This window comes from Microcaecilia unicolor, chromosome 10, assembly GCF_901765095.1.
Source record: "Microcaecilia unicolor chromosome 10, aMicUni1.1, whole genome shotgun sequence".
NCBI classification, from domain to species: domain Eukaryota; kingdom Metazoa; phylum Chordata; class Amphibia; order Gymnophiona; family Siphonopidae; genus Microcaecilia; species Microcaecilia unicolor.
In genome coordinates, this window is record NC_044040.1 from 91152895 (window position 1) to 91174713 (window position 21819).

Below are 21819 nucleotides of genomic sequence, written 5' to 3' on the forward strand. Positions count from 1 at the left end.
CACGCTTAATATTCTTACATATGGGTGAAGTGGTCCATGGAGTCCGGTGCAGACATTGTGAAGTGCTCTGTCAATTTTAAATCTTTGAGGCATTCCCCCACTGCAAATTCTTTGGTGCCTTCCCACCTGCTGCATGAGGGCAGGACCACCAGTCTTTCATTTTCTGTGGAGCAGAGTGGTTGTGTTTTTAATCTCCTCCGTGTGAAATCCTTTACCTTTTTGGTGCTTCCCTTTTTCAGGTCATCTTATTCTTCATATATTATCTTTTTCTGTTGTTTAGTTGAATCACTCTGAGCTCTCTTTCCTACCTGGAAACCATCGATCCTTTTTTGGATACGGAATCACTTGAGCTTCCCAAGCCATAGAGTCTTTTGACCTCACGTTAGCTGTTTTTCCCTCCATGTCATTGAGGTATGCCAGGTGGCTTTAAGAAGTGTACTCGATGCTCTAGTACTATTCAGACAAATCTTCATAACTATTTGTTCAGTGCCTAGGTCCTGGCCACAGAGACATTCACTGTAACCTCTGCCAGTGTATGCAGGCGAGGTCCCTTAAAGCCAGCAGACTCCAGTGTCAAAAAATATTTGGGTTCTGCATTGATATCTGCATTCACATTGAGTATGGCAGGAGACTCTATACTCATGTAGAATCTACACCAGCATCGACATTGGGTGCACCCATGCTACATTGGACTTGATGCAGATATCACGTTGGGACTCTGTGCCCTCACCATTAGTGCTGTGTGCATTGAGGTATCAGCAGCACAAAAAGCCTAAAGCATCACAGTCATTCTTCCTCCAGTCACTTGGCCCATACCTCTCATGCATCGATGTCCTCTACATGGGAAACGTCCATGCAGCAGTGACCACTCTGCTTATCTCCAGCTTATATCACATCAAGAGTCTTTGTTCTAGATCTCCTATGCTTACACAGGCTATCTCTCAGGTTTGCATCCACATCACTTTCTCAGCTGGTACCGACACCTACTCTTTATGAGAAATTCTGGGCTGTGCTCAGAGAAGCTTTCAGGGCTACTGCAATCACAATATTTAGACTTACAGGGTGCTTGCGCCTGCCTCAGCTCAGCCAGCCCAGTCCATGGATACATCAGAGAGACAATCACAGGAGAGGTCCCACACACCTGCTCAATGTCGCCCGTTAGGGGCAGCCTGTACCCAACTAACGCGTGTGTCCTCATTGCCGAGGAGCTTTCTCCAATATCAGAAGATCATATGTCTTGTTGCATCTCAGTGCAAAGCTGACATCCTGGTTGACACTTCCACCTACTCCTTATGAGCAGTACTATGAAAAGTAAGACTCTGACCTCTCCTGGGAGACAGATCAGAACCCACAGGACCTCTCAAATGAGTCCTATGGTATTACGTCTGATTCTTCTCTGCTACTTCAAAGACGTAAGTCTCCCCCAGAAAGTATATCCTTTCCTGGCTTTGTCCTTGACATGGCTCAAGTTATGCTTGTTTTAGCAAAAAGACCAATAACATTGCTTGAGTGTTAAATGATAATGAACAAGAACAGTACCAACTGTATTGCAAAGAAGCATAGGCACAACTGTACTCTTTAGCATTAAACTTGAGATTAGCAGGTATTTTCATACATATAATTATTTAAAGGTACCCATGTCTTTATAAAGCTTGAGAGGTTGTGGGATTTAAAGGTGACAGTTTCTTCATATTTCCTGAGAAAACAGAGATGGCTCCACCATTCATGAACATTGAGATGAGGGCTGGTTTTCCAGTACAGAACGATGAGATGAACGGAAAGAGTCATCGTGATGAAGAGTTTGTGGTGTTGGTCATCAAGAGGGAAGTTGGGAGTGGAAGAATGAAGGATGATCATGTCATAAGACTGAGTCTAGAGGCAGGATTTGAAGATACCGTCTTCCAAATTTAGGTCCAATAGTTACAAGCATGTGGACATTGAAATAAAAGGTGAGGGTTCCATTAGGTTCAGAACATGACTAACATGAGGGAGGAAGTGTAGATCTTGTAAGTTTTGCCAGTTTGGATGGAGCCCAGCAAGCCTTATGGATTACAAAAAATAAAAAAAAGAGGATTGAGTAATTCCAGCAGATAGGGTTGGATAGTCGGTCTTTGACCAAATGTTTGCCAGTCTGTCAGGCTTACTGTTGAGGTCTGTTTCCCAACTTTGTTGTAGTTTGATGTAGAGGACTCATTAATACTTTTATAAATTCTTGAAGCTTCATTACCAAGGAGTAGAGATAGACAGATGGATGTGAGGCCAGATGATTTGGGCTGGTTGTTAATACATGATAAAATATCATTTATGTTTGATGTCAGTTGTAACCAGATGTTAGGTTGAGGTTCAGGATACAGAGTATTATGATTGAGGAGTTGGTAAAGTGACCAGTTTAGGAAAGAGTTGTTTAAATGTGGAGTTAAACCATAAACGTGTTACAGAGGGAGAGAGGTTATTCGTTTTAATATATTAATTGAAGCTGCAGTAGTTCTTGATAAGACGAAAAAGATCTGGATAGGAAAATCTATCCATTGAAGGAAAGAGATGGAGAAGAAAGGGGGAATTAAGGGCATATTCAAAGGTGAGCCATCTGGGGGAGTTGAAGGGGTTGTGGTTTTTTGTTTTGTTTTTGTTTTTTTTAAACCAGAAGATGGGGTGGTGCTATGAGCTAAGCAGCAGTCGGTTGCTTGGGCTCCGGAACCCTCACCCGCAATTTGCATAAATTAATGATTGCAGTCGAAATATCTTTTCACAGCGAAACGTGTGAACCCCACATGGATAGATATCTTCGCAGCACACCCGCGATAAAGGCTCCGAAGACCGCTAAAAAAAGAGAAAATCAAAGTCGCGGACGGCGCACACGAGGCTCCGGTGGTGTTCTCGGAGGTGCAGCTAGAACAACTCACCTCCGCAATGACAAGAGCGTGGGAGCCGAAATGGGCAGCGCTTGACAGAAAACTGGAAGGGATCCAAACCGCGCTGGCAGGTCTGCAAACCCGCGTGAGCGACGCCGAAGTGCGAATAGCGGCGATGGAGGATGAGGCGCGTGCATACGGGCCGGATATAACCAGTTTACAGCAGCAGATGGAAACGCATGCCTCCAAGTTGGAAGATCTGGAGAATCGCTCCCGCAGAAACAATATACGTCTGGTGGGACTCCCTGAATCGCTCCCGGAACGTAATCTGGAGGTATGGCTGGAGACGTGGCTATCGAAAGAACTGGCCCTAACAGATTCTATGGGGCCAGTGGTGGTGGAGCGGGCCCACCGAGTGGGGAGAAAGATGGAGACGCAGGGAAGACCCCGAGTGGTGGTAGCAAAGCTGTTAAACTACAGACACAAACAAGAAATCTTACAGGGCTTTCGCATGGAGAGAGAGACTTTCAAGTATAACGGGAGGAACGTTTTAATATTCCAAGATTTCTCAACTGAGGTGCAAGCAAAGCGTAAGCAGTTCCATCCACTGTGCACTGCGTTAATTAACAAAAAAATCCGTTTTGCCCTACAATATCCAGCACAATTAAAGGTGCAGCTACAGGACCAATGGCATACATTTCCGACAGTGGAGGCCGCACGGAAATTCCTCCGGGACAAAGATATCACGGGAACAGGACAAGAACACGATAACAGGCCTTAAAACAGAGGGGGCACAAAGTTTGGACTGTACGTGAGTAGAGAGAAAAGCAATCTACATATATTTGAACATGGCGGGTGGGGGTCACTAGCCGAAAAGCGTGATTCAGTTCCATAGCTAGGTGAGGCCTAGAATATGGAAAGGGTGGTAGATAAAAGGAAGCATGGGAGGGTGGGTTCGGGTGGGGGGAAGGGCAGTTGGAATGGGAGGTTATTAAATATCACCAGATTAAACGTGCAAAGAAGATGGAGATATATGAAGTTAGTTGATGTAGGTACACACACAGGAGCTCAGGGGTTGGTCGCGGAGGCAGTTTTAGAAACATCATGCCAGCACGGATAATAACGTGGAACGTGGGGGGGATTAGCACCCCCACGAAACGTTACAAGATCTTGCAAGCGCTGCGAAGGCATAAAGCAGATATAGCTTGTCTACAGGAAACGCGGCTGAATGGCCAGGAGCGTACTAAATTGAAAAAGACCTGGGTGGGAGAATGTTATGCAGTAGATGCGCAGGGGAGGAGAGGGGGCCTGGCGGTCTTGATTAGGAAAGGGCTCTCGTGTAAAGTAGATGTGTTAGCTCAGGGCGGACAGGGGAGGTATCTTATTTTGAAGATCTGGATACAAGGAGTGGAGTTTATATTGGTAAATGTATATGGCCCTAATGGGTATGTACCCGGTTTCTATGCGGCCCTGGGAAGCGCCTGTTTGCAGTATAAAACGGCAAAATTGATGGTGGTTGGGGATTTCAATATGGCCTCAGACCCTGAGATGGATACCTCGAGCCCCACCTCTCCACATTATCAAGGACAAAGGCATAAAGATTTCAGTTCCTTCCGGAGGATGTTGGGGTTGGTGGATGCCTGGAGGATCCTACACCCTGGGGATAGAGAATACACTCATAGATCACGGGCGCATGGCACATTAGCCCGTTTAGATTACATACTGTTGGAGTCCACCATGTTCCCCTGGGTGCAGGCCGCAGAGGTGGGTCCCGAGGAAGTCTCGGACCATGCGCTGGTGTGGCTGGATATGGCTGTCCCGGCGGATAGGGAAGGGGGTAAGGGATGGCGGTTCCCGGCATATTTGCAAGGAGATGTGCGATTTCAGACATATCTACAAGAGAAATGGGACACATATTTTACTAATAATGGGGTTCATACAGAAACACAACCGGTACTGTTTTGGAATGCTTCCAAGGCAGTGATACGGGGAGATATTATCGCGTACTGTAGTGCCCGGCGCAAGCGACAAGCTAGTATTTTACATTTAGAGAAACAATTTCAGAGGGCTAGACGCACACACATGCGCAAGCTCACTCCTGAGTCATTAGAAAGATTGAGGGAGGTTCAGGTGGCGTTGAACACCCTTCTGCATGAACGAGAGACACGATCTGCTATATATTATAAATATAAGTTAAGTAGATTTGGGAATAAAGCAGGTCCCTTGTTAGTAAGAGTGATTAAGACCTGGGGGGGATCTAGGGCCATTGTAGCGGTAAAAAATCAGGCGGGGTCATTGGTTAATTCTAGGGAAGAGATTGCACAGATATTTGATGAGCACTATGCCAAACTATATGCAGCCGGGCCAACAAGCGAAGTACAAATAATAGAGCAATATTTGAGGAAAGCTGGCTTGGATAGGTTGACCGAAGAAGAGCAAGAGGGATTAAATGCTCCTTTGACCTTAGAGGAATTGAAAAGAACGATTAAGGGATTAAAGCTTAGATCGGCCCCGGGCCCAGATGGTTATACGGGGGAATATTATAAAATGCTGGCGCCGGAAGCGTTGGTTTCCTTGTTGGAATATTATGAGGGTGTAATAGATGCGGGCCAGTTCCCTCCATATGCAAATCAGGCTTTGATTACATTAATTCCCAAGCCGGGTAGGTCACCAGACAGAGCAGATGCATACAGGCCGATATCATTACTTAACGTAGATATTAAAATCTTAGCCAAAGTGATGGCCGAAAGACTAGCTGACTGCCTACCTCGCTTGATAGGTACTGAACAAGTAGGGTTTGTGAGATGTCGACAATCTACCCAAAATGTTCGCAGATTACTTATGGCAATGGCAGTGTGCATAGAGAAAGCTGAGCCGGCTTAGATACTAAGCCTAGACGCGGAAAAAGCGTTTGATCGGGTACAATGGGGTTACCTGTTTCAGGCGCTTGAACATATGGGTATTACTAGCAAATTTCTAGAAATAATTAAGGTTCTTTACTGTCACCCCACGGCGCGAGTGCTGGTAAATGGCATGAAAGGTAGTGAATTTGAAATAGAGCGGGGCACGAGGCAAGGTTGCCCCCTCTCTCCCCTGCTGTTCATCCTGGCATTGGAGCCTCTGCTGCGCACGCTGAAAGCAGAACAAACAGTTGAAGGGGTTCAGGTGGGGGAGCAGTCAATAAAAGTGCTGGCATATGCGGACGATTTGTTGCTAACGTTGACCAACCCACAAAGATCTACAGAGGTCCTATTAGAACATATTAGGCAGTATGGTCATATATCAGGATTTAAGTTAAATTTATCAAAATCAGTGGTACTGCAGATAGGGCATGCGGGGGAGGGGGGAGTAAGGGGAGGGCAGATACCTTTCCAGATAGCTCAAGGTAAATTCAAATATTTGGGAGTCCTGGTTTCCGCAGAGAGGAGGGAACTCTATGATCTTAATATACAAAGACTGCTAACGGATACAAGAAATAGTCTACAAGCGTGGACAACATTGCCTCTCTCTTTGTTGGGCAGAATAGCCTTATACAACATGATAATTGCCCCGAGGTGGCTATATGTCCTACAAACAATGCCGTTATACCTGAATAAGAAAAACGAGAAAGAACTGGACAGAATGATCCAGCATTACTTGTGGCGGGGCAAAAAAGCTCGATTGCCGATGAAGGTACTATGCGTACCAGTGGAATATGGAGGATTAGGACTATTGAGTGTGCGGTACTTTAATGTGGCCTGTGGAATGAGACATATAAACGATTGGTTCCGAGGACTAAGCGACTTCTCAGATACTACTGTGGAACTGAGTTTTACTTTGGGGACCCATTTTAGCAATTATCTGCACTCGACTGGGGCACCCGTACCGCAGGTCTTACAACAAGCCCTGATTATGAGAACAGCGGCAGCAACCTGGAAATGGGTTAGTAGGATGCATCATTTTTCAACAAAGGTCTCGCCATACTTACCCATTTGTGACAATCTGGCCTTTGTACCAGGCAGTATGTATGGGACATTTAGGAAATGGAAAAAACGGGGATTGGAGTACCTGCTGCAGGTGCTAACCCGGGAAGGGCACATGAAATCGTTTGAGGCCCTGAAAACAGAATACGGCCTGCTTGAGGGAGAGCGATTTCATTATGAGCAGTTAAAACATTATGTGACATCTCTGCCCTGGGAGCACCTAGCGGAGGATGTTCAGGAGGAACTTGCGTTGGCTTTCTCCCTAGAGGCCCAACATAAAGTGCCACTCTCTCATCACCACAGGCACATAAAGGACACTATGCCAGAACCGGATTATAAAACTTTATCCCTACAGTGGGGACAGACATTGCACCAGCGTTGGTGCGGTCTCACATACTATCAATCAGAAAGGTGACATATCAGTCTACACACTGGGAATTACAGTACAAATTTGTTTTTCGGCTGCATATTCCCCCTAGAAGAGCGTTTTACATGGGTCTGTCGTCCTGGGGGGAATGCCCGAAGTGTGGAACAGAGGGCGCCAATTTGGGACACATGTTTTGGACATGCAAAAGCATAGAAGGATTCTGGAAGGCCACTATAAACTATGTTAATAAAATTTGGCACCAGCGTTGGAGTTATGATCCGGCTCTACTGTTTGGCCAACCCCAGCTGCGGCAGCCACTGGCAAGGGGCTTTACAGCATTCGTAGCAAGAACTGTGATAGTTGGCAAACAGATTATCCTAACGGAGTGGTTGGCTACTAAAGCGCCCACCCTCCAACAATGGCGGTTGAAAATGTTGTTAATGATGCGGATAGAGAGGGTGGAGATTGTTGACTTTGAATCACGGGCAGGGGAAAAATTTCAGCAATTGTGGGCACCTTTCTGGAATACATTAACTCCATCAGCACGAAGTTATTTATTGAATGTATGAATAAAGTGATATTAATACAAGGGAGGGGGAAGGGGGGGTGGAGTAGGGGGGAAGGGGAGAAATGTAAAAACTCCATTTCTGTAACAAAAATAGTTCTGTTACTGTGTATTTGGTTTGAATAAATATGATTTAAACATAAACCAGAAGATGGGACATTTTAAATGCAAGATGATATGCTTTTAAATCAGGCAGATAATGCCGCCATTAAGTTTGTTAATTTTAAGTTTCTGCATAGCTGTTAAATTTTTTTTTTTTAATGATATAGTTTTCCCTACACTTTTTTTTCTTTTTTTTTTTTTGTTCCTTCAAACCCCCCCCCCCCCCCCCCCCCTCTTTTATTAGATTGGCAATATTTGTATGTTCCACAACAGTGGTAAACAAGTCCACCAACCCACTCCCTAGTGAGGTCACAGTATATAACCATAAACTTCCAGTACAATCGCCAAAAAAGTAAAAAGGAAAAACCAAAATGGAGGTCAATCACTGTAAACTCTGTGGGTTAGATTTCCAGGTTAGATAAGAGTCCCATATTTTGTAAACCTTGGTGAGTTGGCCATTCGTAATTGCTGTTAGTTCATATATCAAACACAAATAATCAATTTTATGCAACTAAGGAGCTCGAGGTGGGATCTGAGGACTCTTCCATGCTGCTGCCAGTGCCGGACGAGCAATAGTAAATAGATGAATCGCCAGACTATGTTGTGAAGGTTGTATTCCAATGGGTCTGTGATGGAGCAAACAATGTTCTGCTTTCAAAGGATAGGAGCCCCCTATAATTTGTTGCACTAAAGAATGGACAGACTACCAGTACGGTTGAATGATGGGGCAGGACCACCAAATATGGTACATATCTCCTAACTGGCACAGGACTTTGTTGACATAACTGTGGACAATCTTACGTATGCTGCAAACGCTGTGGAATATAATACCATCAGTGTAGAATTTTGTGTCCATTTTCAATTAAGGTACTACTGATAAGACAGCTTAAGGAGAAATTTAAAACGCTTTTCCCATTTCAGCCCCCTGTATAGGTTGTTCCCAGGTCCCTTTCCCAATATTGTGTATAATAATCCATAGGAGAGCAGGCCAGTAGTAAAGCCTGATATAAATGAGAAACACAGCCCCTCCCTGCACCACCATACAATACCCTTTCTAAAAGAGTCTCTTGCAAACCAATCTCTCCCCGTGCTTTATGCAAAATATAGTCCCTTATTTGTCTGTATTGAAAAAAGTGGTGAGAAGGAAGGCAGTACACCTCCTTGAGAGCCTGAAAAAGATAAAGCTCCCCTTACTCCTAAATCTGACCCAAGGTGAATCAACCATACACTCCATCCTCCCATCCTGCCTGAAATCCCGGGGCATAACAAATAGTTTGTAAAAAGCATAGCCTATTGGGGAAAAACTTCTTGTCCCGTCTGTGGCCGTGACAACCCTCAGACTTACCCTGTTTCTGGGAGTCCGTGTCTGTGCTGGCTTCTGCTTGTCTCTGTGTCTGTGTCTGTCTTAGGTTCTCTCTGGCTCTGTGTGCTGATTGCCCTACTGAACCTCACCTGTGTGGGCTATGCCTCTTCCAAGATGGCTGCCGCCTCCTCCTCTTTGCCAGTATCCAAGATGGCTCACGCTGTTCCTTCCTATGGGCTGACTGCTCTGTGTGTCAAGCCTCTGTTTGGTTGCAAGGTGATTGCTGCAGCTGTGGCTCTGGTGTTGAAGGGCTTTATTAGTCACTTGGAGACTACAGTCCGGGCCTTTGCATCTCATCTAAAGGTCCTGGTGTATAGAGTGCTCTGTACACGGTTTCAGTGTTTGCTCTGTGTGAGTTTCTATGTTTGTTAGACTAGCTAGCTTAGGCACCGTCTGGCTTGTAGCCTGTGTATAGCTTTGCTAGTGTTCTATGTTTGTTTAGACTAGCCAGCTTAGGCACCGTCTGGCTTGTAGCCTGTGCATAGCTCTGCTAGTTCTCTGTGTTTGTTTCCAGTGCATGACTAGTTAGCTTAGGCACCGTCTGGCTTGTAGCCTGTGCATAGCTCTGCTAGTTCTCTGCGTTTGTTCCTAGTGTTAGACTAGCCGCCCTTGCTAGCCACTATCCCAAGACTATGTTTGTTCCTAGTGTTAGACTAGCCGCCCTTGCTAGCCACTATCCCAAGACTGCGTTTGTTCCTAGTGTTAGACTAGCCGCCCTTGCTAGCCACTATCCCAAGACTGCGTTTGTTCCTAGTGTTAGACTAGCCGCCCTTGCTAGCCACTATCCCAAGACTGCGTTTGTTCCTAGTGTTAGACTAGCCGCCCTTGCTAGCCACTATCCCAAGACTGCGTTTGTTCCTAGTGTTAGACTAGCCGCCCTTGCTAGCCACTATCCCAAGACTGCGTTTGTTCCTAGTGTTAGACTAGCCGCCCTTGCTAGCCACTATCCCAAGACTGCGTTTGTTCCTAGTGCAGACTAGCCAGCTTAGGCACCGTCTGGCTTGTAGCCTGTGCATAGCTCTGCTAGTTCTCTGTGTTTGTTCCTAGTGCAGACTAGCCAGCTTAGGCACCGTCTGGCTTGTAGCCTGTGTAAAGCTTTGCTAGTGTTCTGCGTTTGTTTCCAGTGCATGACTTGTTAGCTTGGGCACAGCTTAGTTGTTAGCTGGTGTATAGCCTTCCAAGTCTCCTGAGTTTGCTCTGTGTATGTTCCTGTGTATGACTGGTTTGCCTGGGTATAGCGTTCCTATTAGCCTGGGTACAGTTTACTAGTCATTGTGTTGAATCCTGCCGACTGCCAGAACCCGGACAGTCCCTGCTTGTCTGCCTTGCCTTCGCCTAGGTGCCAGGGGGCACTTCTGGATCTTCATTCCTGCTGTTCCTGTAAGTCCTACCGGCTGCCAGAACCTGAGGGCTCAACCCTCGGGGAAAGGCAGTCAAGTGTAGGTGAAGCCTAGGTCCAGGGTGTTCCAGTTCCGCGGGTTCCGCTCCAGTGTGTTCCAGTCCAGCGGGTTTCACTCCTGTATGTTCCAGTCCAGTGGGGCCACTCCAGTGTGTCCAGTCCAGCGGGCCCCACTCCAGTGCGCACCCGTCCGGTGCGTTCCAGTTCCGAGTGTTCCGGTGTAGAACTCCAGTCCGGGGTTCCGGGCCAGTCTTGTTTCATCTCTACCTGGAAGGTGATTTTGCCTGCCACTGCCGCTCCACGGTAGTGGCCTATGGACTCACAAACCCCGCGCTCCCGGGGAAGAAGCCTGAAGGTATGCCAAGGTCCTCGAGAGCGCGGCAAGCGCGAGAGACGCGACACTTCTGCCGTATAACGTACCATGTGTGAAAGGGGACCCCCATACTCCTAAGACCATTCCAACCATTCTAGAAGTTCCGTCTTAGTGAGCCATGGGACAGCCCTTAGTGGAACTGACCCCATCCATCTTTGCTCCATTTTTACCCATACTTTAGCCAAATGTGTCATCGACTCTGTCAGGATACGAAGCTGTGCAGCTTGATAATAAAGAAAAAAAATATGGCACAGCCATCCCACCCAGCTTTTTAGGATAATGCATAGCTGTAGCCCGTACCCTAGGGGGCATTTATTCCAAATATAATGAAAGACCTTTCTATGCAAACACTTGAAAAAAGTCCTGGGAATGTTGAAAGGTATGGCCATAAATTAATAACTTTGGTAAAAGCATCATTTTAATGGCATTTATTGATCCCAACCAGGAGATATTAAGACTCTCCCGTTATAAAGAACTCCAAACAGTTCCTCCAGTTTAATAGGAAGGTTAGTGGTGTATAGATTTAAAACATTAGAAGTCAATTCTACCCCCCCCCCCCACCCAAGATATCGTATATGATGGGGAGCCCATTTGTAGGAATATCTACTCTGCAATGCAAGCATTAATTCCTTAGGCAAGGTGATATTTAGAATTTCTGATTTTGTCATATTAATTTTAAAGCCCGACAGGGAATCGTAGCATTGCTTCTCCCCCTCTAAATGTAATACAGATTGTTCAGGATTGGTAAGGGTGAGGAGAACATTATCAGCTAAAGGTTGCAACTTAAATTCCTCTCCTCCCCAGCTCAACCCCATGATATTGGGGTGTTACATAGTAACATAGTAAATGACAGCAGAAAAAGACCTGTATGGTCCATCCAGTCTGCCCAACAGGATAAATTCATATGTGTATACCTTACCTTGATTTGTACCTGTCTTTTTCAGGGCACAGACCGTATAAGTCTGCCCAGCAGGATTCCCCGCCTCCCAACCACCAGTCCCGCCTCCCATCACCGGCTCTGGCACAGACCGTATAAGTCTGCCCTCCACTATCCTCTCCTCCCAACCACCAACCCCTCCCAACCACCAACCCCTCATCCCCCCACCTGCTCCGCCACCCAATTTCGGCTAAGCTTCTGAGGAGCCATTCCTCCTGCACAGGATTCCTTTATGTATATCCCACGCAGGTTTGAATTCCGTTACCGTTTTCATCTCCACCACCTCCCGTGGGAGGGCATTCCAAGCATCCACCACCCTCTTTGTGAAAAAATACTTCCTGACCTCTTTCCTGAGTCTGCCCCCCTTCAATCTCATTTCATGTCCTCTCGTTCTACCGCCTACCCATCTCTGGAGAAGATTTGTTTGTGGATTAATACCTTTCAAATATTTGAACGTCTGTATCATATCACCCCTGTTCCTCCTTTCCTCCAGGGTATACATGTTCAGGTCAGCAAGTCTCTCTTCATACGTCTTGGAACGCAAATGCCATACCATTCTCGTAGCTTTTCTTTGCACCGCTTCTATTTTTTTAACATCCTTCGCAAGGTAAGGCCTCCAAAACTGAACACAATACTCCAGGTGGGGCCTCACCAACAATTTGTACAGGGGCATCAACACTTCCTTTCTTCTGCTGATCACACCTCTCTCTATACAGCCTAGCAACCTTCTCGATACGGCCACCGCCTTATCACACTGTTTCGTCGCCTTCAGATCCTCGGATACTATCACTCCAAGATCCCTCTCCCCCTCAGTATCTATCAGACTTTCACCGCCTAACACATGAGTCTCTCGTGGGTTTCTACTCCCTAAGTGCATCACTTTGCATTTCTTTGCATTAAATTTTAATTGCCAAACCTTAGACCATTCTTCTAGCTTCCTCAGATCCTTTTTCATGCATTCTACTCCCTGGTGTCCACTCTGTTGCAAATCTTGGTATCATCCGCAAATAGGCAAACTTTACCTTCTAACCCTTCGGCAATGTCACTCACAAATATATTGAACAGAATGGGCCCCGGCACTGATCCCTGAGGCACTCTACTACTCACCTTTCCCTCCGAGCGAACTCCATTTACCACCACCCTCTGTCGTCTGTCCGTCAACCAGTTCCTAATCCAGTTCACCACTTTGGGACCTATCTTCAGCCCATCGAGTTTATTTAAGAGCCTCCTGTGGGGAGCCGTGTCAAAAGCTTTGCTAAAATCTAAGTAGATTACTACTATAGCATGTCGATGATTCAATTCTCCAGTTACCCAATCAAAGAATTCAATGAGATTCGTTTGGCACGATTTCCCTCTGGTAAAAACCATGTCTCAGATCTTGCAACTTATTGGCTTCCAGGAAATTCACTATCCTTTCCTTCAGCATCGCTTCCATTACTTTTCCAAAAACCGAAGTGAGGCTTACCGGCCTGTAGTTTCCAGCTTCTTCCCTATCACCACTTTTGTGAAGAGGGACCACGTCCGCCGTTCTCCAATCCCTCAGAACCTCTCCCGTCTCCAAGGATTTATTAAACAAATCTTTAAGAGGACCCGTCAGAACCTCTCTGAGCTCCCTCAATATTCTGGGGTGGATCCCGTCCGGTCCCATGGCTTTGTCCACCTTTAGCTTTCCAAGTTGTTGATACACACTCTGTTCCGTGAACGGTGCTCTATCCACTCCATTTTCAGGTGTACTTTTGCCAGTCCCTCGTGGTCCTTCTCCAGGATTTTCTTCAGTGAAAATAGAACAAAAGTATCTATTTAGCAAATTGGCTTTTTTTTCATCATTATCTACATGGCGTTTTGCTGTATCTTTTAGTCTCGTAATTCCCTTTTTAGTCATTCTCCTTTCACTAATATACCTGAAGAAATTTTTGTCACCCCTCCTTACCTTTCTAGCCATTTGTTCTTCTGCTTGCGCCTTTGCGAGACGTACCGCTCTCTTGGCTTCTTTCAATTTCATCCGGTATTCCTCCCCGTGTTCCTCTTCTTCAGATTTTCTATATTTCTGGAACGCCAACTCTTTAGCTTTTATTTTCTCAGCCACTTGCTTAGAGAACCGTATTGGTTTCCTTTTTCTCTTGCTTTTATTTACTCTCCTTACATAAAAGTCTGTGGCCCTATTTATTACTTCTTTCAGCCTGGACCACTGTCCTTCCACTTCTTGTGCGTCCTCCCAGCCCATCATCTCCTTCCTCAGGTATTCCCCCATTTTACTAAAGTCAGCACGCTTGAAATCCAGGACTTTGAGTTTAGAGTGGCTGCCCTCCACTTCAGCTGTCATATGAAACCAAACTGGTCGCTGCTGCCCAGGTGTGCACCCACTCGGACATTTGACATACTATCCCCATTTGTGAGCAGCAGATCCAGCGTCGCTCCCTCCCTTGTGGGTTCCGTTACAGTTTGTCTGAGCAGAGCACTTTGGAAAGCATCCACGATCTCTCTACTTCTTTCCGATTTCGCAGACGGAACCTTCCAATCTACATCCGGCAGATTGAAATCTCCCATTAACAGAACCTCTTTTTTTCTTTCCTAAGTTTTGAATATCTGCGATCAGATCTTTATCTAGTTTCTCTAATTGTCGGGGGGGGGGGGGGGGGGGGTCTGTAGACAACACCCATGTGTTGACATATAGATTGCGTCAAGGGTTCAATTACCATAGCAAACAACGGGGATAGCGCACAACCGTGATGGGGGCTCTCTATACAATGAAAAGGAGGTAGTATAGGTACTATTTTAATACAAGCTGCAGGTCGTGCATAGATCTGAGTTAGCCAAGTAGGGAACCACCTAGCAAACCCCATTGTGTGCAAGGTAATAAATAAAAAACAAAAAAGCCAATGAACCCTGTCAAATACCTTTTTTAGCATCCATTGACAAGAGTAACATCAGGACCTTAGTTAAGTGCGCTTGTTGAATAGCTCTGCAAACATTCATAGGTTTGCCATCTGACCACAAAACCAGATTAATCTACATGTATCAGGAAGGGCAGCACATGTTGAACTTGCTGTGCAAGTATTTTAGCAAAACTTTTCTAATCTGTGTTCAATAAAGATATGGGTCGGTAGAATTCACACAACAAGAGATCGTTCCCCGGTTTGGGGAGCACTGTGATAGCCGCCTATTTCCAAGAGTCTGGAAGACACCCCATGGAGCCAGATGTTTCCCAAAACACTTATATTTATCGGTAAACCCATCTGGTCCAGGGGCCTTGCCAGCATACAGATTTTTAATAGCCCATATGATGTCCTCCGGTTCAATTGGGTGAGAGATATGGTCACTTTCTGAGGTCAAGATTCTGGGTATATCAGAGTGGTCAGGTATGACTAAATGTCCTCCTCCATGGGGGAGACAGGAGTATACAAATGCTCATAATACCTTGTAAATGCATCCCGTATACCTCCTGCCTTCCTGGTACAGAGAGCCCCAGTATAATCTCAGATGGAGCTCATATGTGACTGAGCTACTCTTTTTGTTGTACTTTATGAGCCAAGAGGTGACTCGCTTTGTTACTAAATTCATAGTACGTCTGCTGCACTTGTTGCAGTTTGGCAGCTACATCTGCAATACACGGGGCTCTATCCAGAGAGTGTGGAGATCACCATCCTCAGTACGACTATGCACACGCGGAGATTCCGTTCCACAGTTTCCTTCTGTGTCTTTTTAAATGGGCCTCCAACGTAATAATTTTTCCCCTTGTGACCCTCCCACAAGGTCAGTGAGTCAACCTCTCCTGTATCATTATGTTGTATATATTCCAAGATGTCTTTCTCCAACAGACTCACATTAGAAGGGCTTTGTAGAATCGCCTCATTAAGACGCCAATATTGTATTACATTAAATTAGGGCTTATATTCTGCTAACACCTTTTCAGTTCTAAATGGTGAGTGGGTGAGTTGACAATGGATAACAGTTGTTTCATATTACTTCCCCCTTTTTGGATCAACTCCTATTACTGTGTTTTTCTGGCTAAAGTTGTAGTTTTTTTGTAGTAATGGATTGCTGCTTACCAGTTGTCCCTTGATCAATTGGATTTTTCTTTAATCCATTTGTGTTCATTTTCTGCATTCATATTTTAGAATGTCTGGAGTGAATCATCTGTCACTCTTCCATATCAATTTAGTTTTGGAATGGAGGGGTGCTATTTCATCCAGGATATCAAGGCCGATTTTCAACCAGTCATTCTCAAGATTGAGTATTCTGTCTTCCAGCAGTTTTAGTAGTACAGCATCCCAGAAGGAGTTGGGTTCTATTCTCCCTCTGGATATGATGTGTTGTTCTTGTGGGTTGGATTTATTCTTGAAGTTGTTCCAGTTGATTATAAATGAACATCTGTAGTGATCAGACCATAGTGATTCTTCCCAGCATACATCTGATAGATTGATAGTCTGGTTCATGGTTCCATTGTCATTGAAGGTCACTAGATTTAGTTGGTGACCTTTACTATGTGTTGGTTTGGGGGAAGGTATCATATAGTTTATGGAGGACAGGAAAGCACAGAGATCAGATCTGTTGTCTGACAGGTTTTGTAAATGTACATGTGTTGCCTAGTAGTAGAGTATAGGAACTTTCAATTGAGTTTTTTTGAGACAAATTAACAGAATTGTGGGTATGCTTTAGGCCATTTCTTGGGTGGACTGTAGCATAGTATGCATGTTATAGTCTTTTGATGCAGAGTCTTTGAGATGGCATGCAAAGATCTCTAGATCTGGAGTTAGGAATGAGTCTGTAAGCAAGACATTGAGTATGTCTTTTTATGAGGGCAATGCTCCTTTTTTTCCTGTTTCGGGATAGTGTGATAGTTTTATATCCTGTGGGAGTTAGTTCATTGATTCATGGGTCGTCTTCAGAAAATAGCCAAGCTTCCATAACCTAAAAATATCTATAACTCACACACTTCCCTTATCAGACTGGGTCCAAACATGTTTATGCATCAAAGTTTGACAACTGGGGCAGTCATGGCATGGAAATACAGCTGGGATAGTTAGAGCTGCCAGAGCTGGTCTCCCAGATCAGCTGCTTTAGTGCCAACTGACCTGCCGAAATCAGCGTTGTTGCTCTCTCGTGCCTCACCTTGGCATTCAGGAGGTTTTTCCTCTGCTGGGGGAGTCGTGGTTCCGGGAGGAGTTCACCCTCTTGTAAGCAGCAGATTCGCTCCTCTCTGGAGTCGGCTTCACTTCATGCATGTTGTGCAATGCAGTGCACAAGGAGATGGAGACACCGCTGGGGAGGACTTCGGCTTGCCGGGAGCCTTTCTCCACTGGAGGGAGGGCCTGAGTCAGTCTTAGTGGCAGGGCTGGTCTTAGGCCAAGGCGGCCGCATAGGGCCCTGCGCTTAGGGGGGCCCCCGCGCGGCGCGCCTCAGTCAGCCTCCTCTCAGGGCCAATCTGATACGGTAAGCAACAAGCAAGGTAAGCATGGCAGGGGGGGCGCCAACCTGGAGGGCGCCGCGCACCATGCTTACCGCCACTTATCTGCCCACCCTGGCGCCCTCTTCTCCCCCCAAGGATCATTTTTCTTTTAAATTTACCTAACCTCCGTCGCCGGAATCCGACTGCATGGACAGCAGTATCACTGAAAGCGCTCCTCCCCTCCCGAGTTCCCCCGAGGTCTCTAGCAGAAGCTTCCTGAATCCTGATTCATTCATTCTCAGAGAATGAACAAATCAGGAAGCTTCTGCTAGAGACGTCGGGACTCGGGAGGGGAGGAGCGCTTTCAGTGACGCTGCTGTCCGTGCGGACTCGGAGGTCAGGATCCTTGGTTGGGGGAAGAGGGTGCCAGGGCGGGCAGGCAGTTGGACATGGGAGCGGGAGGACAAGGGAGAGAGGACCTGGACATGGATGGCAGGGCTCAGGGAGAGAGGGGAATTGCTGGATAGGGATGAATGGAGGGGGCAGGGGACAGAGGGGCATGGATGGATATGGATTGCAGGACAGGGCTCAGGGAGAGAGGGGAATTACTGGATAGGGATGAATGGAGGGGGCAGGGGACAGAGGAGCATGGATGGATATGGATTGCAGGACGGCTCAGGGAGAGAGGGGAATTGCTGGATAGGGATGAATGGAGGGGGCAGGGGACAGAGGAGCATGGATGGGAGGGCAGGGCTCAGGGAGAGAGGGGAATTGCTGGATAGGGATGAATGGAGGGGGCAGGGGACAGAGGAGCATGGATGGGAGGGCAGGGCTCAGGGAGAGAGGGGAATTGCTGGATAGGGATGAATGGAGGGAACAGGGGACAGAGGAGCATGGATGGGAGGGCAGGGCTCAGGGAGAGAGGGGAATTGCTGGACATGGAGGGGAGGGAGGAGAAATGCTGGATATGCATGGAGGGGAAATTGCTGAATTTAAGGGTTGGATTGGAACACTTTGAAGGCAGATGCTGAAACTGGAGAAAGGATAGGGACAGGGCTACAGATGGTAGACAGGACACATAAGGACACAGGAGGATGGTGGACATGGTGAGAGAAAAAATATCAAATGGAAAGAAGAAACTGCATAAAACAGAAGACACTTTGGGACCAAAGCGAATAGAAAAACCAAATGATCAGACAACAAAGGTAGAAAAAAGTATTTTATTCAGAATTTATTAATTGGAATATGTCAGCTTTTGGAAATGTGCATCTGTGATATTTTGCATGTAAGTTTCAATTTGTCTAGTATTGCTGCATGCTGAGTCTGACTTCTTGAGGTAACTTTCCAGTTCAGTATTTTGCCTTCATATCTGTTGTGCCATGTGTGGTCAAGGTGCAGTATCCTGCTAGCGTGTAGCATTTGCAGCCCTTTTTGTTTTGTTTTTTTCACGAGGTAGTGTATTGGTGTTTTAGAGCCTGGTGTAATTACAGTTCTGCCTTTCCACGCATAAGGTTGTGCTCGTCCTGTCCTTGGAATTAGTGCTTTTATGGTTTGGTAAGGTTATGAGTGTGTGTTTGCACAAGTTTGTGTATAGTGTTTTGCAGTGGAGAGATTGTGTGTCCGCACCTCTGACCCCCCCCCCCCCCCCCCCGGGTTATGAGAATTGGAACTACTAATTGTAGTGGACTTGAACTGAATAATTTCTGGGGAGGGGGGGGGGGGGTTCATGATAGCATTGTGCTTATTATTTAAATCAGTTTTTCTGTACAAGTTTAGCTTCATTTGTCTTTATTTGAAATTTCATAAATAAAAAATTTTCTAAAAATTGAATATTATCATCAATGGGGTGGGGGTGGGGCTAGGATGGGGCCCCACCAAATTGGTCTGCACAGGGCCCCGCACTTGCTTAGGTTCTGGCTCCACTAAGCAGGGCCGGTCTTTCTCCACTGGGGGGAAGGCCTGAATTAGTCTTGGTGGAGCAGTGCTGTTGACTGGATCCTGGGAGTCTGTGACTCAGTGTTTGTGAGCCTCAGTCGATGGCGCTGTGGTGGTCCCAGATCGGGTGCTGCCATTGGTGGTCGTAGATGTCGGCAGCCACGTGTTTGCTATGGCTGGGAAGTTCAGGCGGTCAGGCCTCTACTCCCTCTGCGGTTGGGTGGTTTTTTCCAGCCCCAGTTTCTTCTTTTCCTGGGAGTTCCAGCCGCAGTTCGGTGTCATCCATGGGTGTTGTGGGTCTCTGAGCGGTATCGAAGGCAAGCGAGTGGCATGAGGGCTTAGTTGGGGGGTGAGTGACGTGCTGCTTGGAGGTGTTCTGCAGTTCGAGGAGTCGGCATCGGTGGCCACATGTTTGATCCAGTGCGGTTATGGTAATCTGGGCTGTCGCTGCTTACGGGTCGCCGTTTGGACATTTCCCATATCAGGTTTGTTTTCCTGTTAGCTCCCCCACCTGTTGGATGCGCTCGGTTAGGGTGTCTGGCCTCTGCTAGGGGCCAGGAGCTCTATTTGGAGCTTCCTTCTATGTGGCCATTTTGAGACAGCAATATCTAATACCTTTGTGTTCTAGGCCTTGGAGGGTCATGTCACGTCTCATAATGTCAGAGCCATGGCCACGTTGGTAGCCCATTTAAGGTTTGCCTCCATTGAAGAAATTTGCAAGGCTGCGACGTGGGCTTCGGTCCACACATTCACATCACACTACTGCTTTGAGCTGGATACCCAATGCGATAGTTGGTTCGGGCAGGCAGTGTTGCAGAATCTGTTCAGGGTTTAGAATCCAACTCCACCATCCTAGGCCCATTTTATTCTGTTCCAGGCTGCACACTCATTCAGATTGTATATATTTTCAGGTTAATCTTTTTTATTTTCTCACTGTTGCGAGGCCCAGTTGACCAATGTTTGTTGTTTTGGGTGCGTTTGGATGCTAGGGATTCCCTATTTGTGAGAATTTGGAGGCCTGCTTGACCTTGGAAAAAGCAAAGATACTTATTTGTAGCAGGTGTTCTCCAAGGACAGCAGGATTTATATTCTTACAATCCTGCCCACCTCCCATTGGTGTTGTTTCCTTTGTTCTTTTTACTTATTTTTTGCTTTTGTATAAAACTGAGGAGACAGTGTTCGCACGATGGGCGGGAAGGCACTGGCGCATGCACGGTGGAGCATGGCTTGAGCTCTACAAAGTTCTCTTTTAGCTATGGCAAATGCGGAACCAGGTGATGCGGATCGGCATCACCTTCATGTGATAACATAAAGCCTGCTGTCCTCGGAGAATACCTTCTACAGGTACATAACTATTGCCATGCTGGGACAGACCAAAGGTCCATCAAGCCCAGCATCCTGTTTCCACAGTGGCCAATCCAGGTCACAAATACCTGGCAAGATCCCCCCAAAATACAAAACATTTTATACTGCTTATCCCAGAAATAGTGGATTTTCCCCAAGTCCATTTAATAACTGTCTATGGACTTTTCCTTTAGGAAGCCGTCCAAACCTTTTTTTAAACTCCGCTAAGCTAACCGCTTTTACCACATTCTCTGACAACGAATTCCAGAGTTTAATTACACATTGAGTGAAAACTTTTCTGTGATTCATTTTAAATTTACTACATTGTAGCTTCATCGCTACACACAAGCATTCCAATGAGTCTTGGAGGAAGAGGGTGGATGTGGGTTAGGTGAGAAACAGGGAGAACTGTGTGGGTGAGAGATTGTGAGATATGGATGAGTGATTATAGGGTGAGTAAAGCAGTATAATTTTATGGTTTATAATGGATAGAAAATCAGATCTTTAAGCCTTGTCTGGTGGATGCCATTTTGAGCAAAGAGAAATCTACTTTTGCTTTTTGGAAGCAGTTAATACCTTTGTTGCATTACCAGAGTAAAAACATTGGAAAGATGGAGTTGCTTAGCAATAAGTGGAGGAGGAGTAGTGCTTCTCAACCCAGTCCTCAAGGCACACCCAGCCAGTCAGGTTTTCAGTATATCTGAAATAAATATGTAAGAGATTTGCATGTTCTAAGTATGCAAATCTCTCTCTCATGTATGATAATTTATGATATCTTGAAAACCCAATTGACTGGGTCTGCCCTAAGGACTGGGCTGAGAAGCAGGGAAGCTAGTGTTTAAATCCTGCCACTCCTTGTGATCTTGGTCAAATCTGTTTAACCACCATTTCCTCAGGTACAAAATCCAATTGATTGTGAGCCTTCCACCATTTTGTATTTGTGTGATTGAAAGAGTGGAATTTAACCACTGATACCATATATCCTGCAATATGAAATATGTATCTCAGTAGTTATAATGTAACTTGCAGAAAATGAGAGAAAGTGAATGGGCATTGTAGCCTGTATTTTCTCAGCTCTTCCTCATGTTTAGGATAGACTAGTGGAATTTTCCCCTCCTCCCTCCCAACATACTGAGACCCCTTGTATTCCAAGGTAATACATGCTTCAGAAACCAGGTCTTTTGTACCAATTTAATTTACCTAAGCCTGTAGATGTTAAAGTACCTTATTT

General features: G+C 46.0%; 1 protein-coding gene across 5 annotated transcripts in view; it reads left to right on the forward strand.

The window, feature by feature from the left end:
- Positions 1–21819, forward strand: part of WEE2 (WEE1 homolog 2) — a 455705-nt gene that overhangs the window by 107925 nt on the left and 325961 nt on the right. The gene's annotated exons all lie outside the window — the stretch shown is intronic.